At 39.3% G+C, this 3,776-nt stretch overlaps 1 pseudogene; it reads right to left on the bottom strand.

Moving 5' to 3' along the window:
• Positions 1–337: 337 nt before the first annotated feature.
• On the bottom strand, positions 338–2,729 carry LOC131748884 (52 kDa repressor of the inhibitor of the protein kinase-like; annotated as a pseudogene).
• Positions 2,730–3,776: the final 1,047 nt, after the last annotated feature.

Genomic DNA, 3,776 nt, shown 5'->3' on the forward strand with positions numbered 1-3,776 from the left:
CGATAACTCAATACCTGACAATTGGATCCACAGTGATAAATTTTATGTCTAAAATGACTTAATTAATACAATTCCAAACTGCCATTAGCAAAGATCACACAGAGTGTAACATGGTACTTTCAGTGCTGTCTTCTGGAAGAACAGTTAGGTCTCCAAAGCATGGGAGTTCAAACGGGCCATTTAAACAGGCAGATTATCAATGACTAATGTACTCAATGGGAGGCCTACAGGTCAAGATATTCAGTGATTAAGGGGCCTACGTACACCTTACAACTTTTCTGTAAGATATTTTAAAATTTCTTACAGATATTTTCAAATACCAAATATAAGAAAAAGCCTATTTTAAAAGTCTCTTAAGTATTTCAATGGTCTCTGAATTATCTGTAGGAAGCTGACTTACTTGTATAGAGTTTGATATATGTATCCACCATTAAATCCAAATCATGTTTTATATCAAAATTTATGTTAAGCAAAGCCAAGTTACTTGAATTTTGGTCTGTCAAAGTGTTCCTCAGGTATGCTTTGAGACGCTTTTGCCCATTTTCATAGCATTCATTCTCAACCTTCATCACAGGAAGAATACATAGGACCTTCAGCAATGCATAAACATTAGGACAAAACTTGATGTCTAGCAAATGAAGGGCTTCATAAATAGTGGATGGAAGTTTTATATCTTTCCCTCTGTGTTTCCACTTGATTCTCCAACACTGCAGCTCAGCAGACAGCGTGTCAGGATTAGGTAAATCACTTCTGTACATGTCAGCATGATGCTCCTCTGATGTATTAAATCTGAGCTGTCCCATGACAGAGGGTACCAGAGATAAGCATTTAAGAGCTTTGAGGTGCTGTTCTAAGAGTATATCTTTCAGTTCCTGAATAATGTGTTCCACTGTTGGAACACTTAGAGTTTCTTTATAGTAACTCTCAGAGGTTAGCTGAGATTCCAGATTACTATGCTGAGCTCTGTGAAATTTCCCTGGGAGTTTCATCTGAATACCAAGTTTGTTTGCCAAATTTGTGGCTTCCTCAAACGGAAATTCATAATAAACTTCGATATTTTCCATCACTTCATTTAGTGAATGCAGTACTGAAGTCAAACTACTGGCTGCAAAGAAGACATCAGAGGTTTGCCCCTGAAGATTTTTCCCAAAGGCTCTTGTAAAACATAGAACATTTTTAGGAACAACAGTCGTAACGATGAAATCACAATCTGTTACCACACTACAGAGTACAAATGCTCGGCCAGCTATACAGTTATTCCATCGAACATTTGTGTCACTATTTATACCATCTAAACACAAAACAAGTGCTTGTAGGAGGCCCACTAAGATTTCAAAAGCATCATCCCTGCCTGTCCACTGAGAATGGCAAATTTCCTTCAGTTCTTTGCCCCTTTCTTCATTGTTCTGAAAGAGGACAGAAATTACATTGTCAAACTCTAAAAGCAGTTGTAGTGATTGAAGGAAAAAAGAACAAACTTCCCCAGTTGTTCCTAATGCGACAGATACTCCCATAACAGGCACTGATTTTGCCAACCACATATTTAAGGCACAGGAAGAGCAGAGTGTGTAGGTAGCTTAGGGATATTTCCCTAAAAGTCTAGAAGCAACAACTTTCATTTTGGAAGAAAATCCACTGGACACAATGTAAGCCTGGCCACGACAGTCCTCCATGTTTAATCCCCACTTCTCAGTTATCGTAGTGTGAAATTTCACAGCCAAAATTTCTGCATCAGCTTCACAAGGCAGGAAGCCCACAAATTCCTCTCTCAGGTCGCAAGCTTCGTCAACAAACCTCACCAACACAGGCAGGTGCTCTTCCCCTGCTATGTCCACCACATCGTCAGTGACGATGGAAAAGAAGTGAGAGCCTCTCACTTCCCTGAGGGTTTCTTCCCGAATGCAGCTCTCACAGATCTCTATCGTCTGTTTCTGTTGTGTTTTTGAACAGAACAATGTGTTCGCTGCCGTTGTCTCGAAGCGCTTTCTCAGAACCTCTTCGCCAGAATGGATCCGGCACTCCAGCAGTGCTTGAAAGTTATCAGCAGTAAAGAGACCTTCTGGGATTTCATCAGCTTCATGTCCATCCAGAGGTATGTTCTGTTTTCCCGTAAGAATCAAAATTTCAAATAACGATTTTAAGTATTCTTTGTTTTCCCTTCTCTTCAAGGGTTAAAGGTAAAATGTCTGCATCCTGCTCTTCACCCCCTTCTTCTGCACTGGGGTTCTGAACATTGCTGTTGTTTATTTCCTTATGGTTTGGTTCCTGTTCAGAAGTGTCATCAGTTTTTTACTGTTTCAGTGTCGTGATTTCATCTTCACTCAATTCTTTATTCGTTTTCTGTGTCTACTGTGCAGATTATTCAAATAGCTGGTAAGATCAAATATTGTTGTTATGGCATTATCTTAAAGAACTATGCTATAAGGACTCTCCCAGTGACTTCACAAGTATCTGCTTCAATTAATTTTGAGAATAAAATAACCCAACCATTCTTTAGTTTTCTGATGCCTCTGCAAAACGTATAGTTCTACAGATCATAGAAGTCTCAAAGTGGCACACAATCGATAATGTTTATTTAGTTGATCAGGTGTTTTATCTTCTTAGTCTGCTCTCCTACAATTCTCCACCCACTTCTGGCATCTGGCTGGATCCCACGGGAACCTAATAAAGGCCAGGTCCCACTGCGTGCTCCTCCCCGTGCAGCTGGGGGCCGCGCAGAAGTTCGGCATTGTCCTCTGCACGCCGGCTGGCCCAGCCCTCCCCTCCCGGCCTCGTCAGGGCAGCCACCCCGCCCGTAGGGGCCGGAGAGGGGAGGCCTTACAGTTTTTAAAAAGACATTTCTGAAAGTGAGGATTGTGAATCTATATGCTGTATTTCTAATACCCAGGGAGCCCTTACAAGATACATCTGCTGAAAAGCAAAGCAGAGATTCTGGGGTACTGCCTAAAATAAAAACCTACCACTTTGTAAATTTGCATTTACTTTAATATTTATCATGGATTACAAACCCAGTCAGTTAACATTTGTAAATATGAAACACCCAAAAGCAAACTCATCAGTTGGAGTCTTTTTACATTTCCCTTAGAGACCATGATTATCTGTTTGCACTAAAGTCCTATTATTTTATCACAACTATTATTGCTTCCCAGGAAGCAGTGATTGAGGTTTGGCCAAACGTGTGAATTGCACAAATCATACATTTCTTCTTATGGGTTTCATTAACCTCAATATTTGGCACTACTAGAGTAATAAACAATTAGAATTCAACAATGAGATATCAATAAGGCACTATGTAATAAATATGTTACTATTCTAAAGAATTACTAGAGAAAACAGGTTAATGGACCGTGGTACATTATGAAGACCTTAGATTCAGTATGTCAGAACTGGAAGAGCTCTCAGAGGAAGTGTTGCTTCAGATCACTGACTTAGTCTTGGAGTCACTAGTCTTCTGGAACCCTGTCCAGTATACTTCCAAGTTTGGGATTTTTTATTTGTGTGTGTGTGCGTGCATTTCAGTAAATATATTCCCTGTTTGAAGTTCATAGCAACTTGGTTAATTCCAAGATTTTTCTCTAGAGCAAATCATAATCTAACCAAGTTTCATAGAGATAAGTTCCCATTTATGGATATTAACTCTTGTTAGTTCTTCATCTGTGACACATTCATATTTGGAAGAAAAAGAAAGATAATGGGGAGAACTTTCACATTACAAGCATTTTCCATTATTTATAAATATAATTTTTCACATGTGGCTTCTTAGATTTATGTTAAAA

Source organism: Kogia breviceps, chromosome X, assembly GCF_026419965.1.
Source record: "Kogia breviceps isolate mKogBre1 chromosome X, mKogBre1 haplotype 1, whole genome shotgun sequence".
NCBI lineage: Eukaryota > Metazoa > Chordata > Mammalia > Artiodactyla > Physeteridae > Kogia > Kogia breviceps.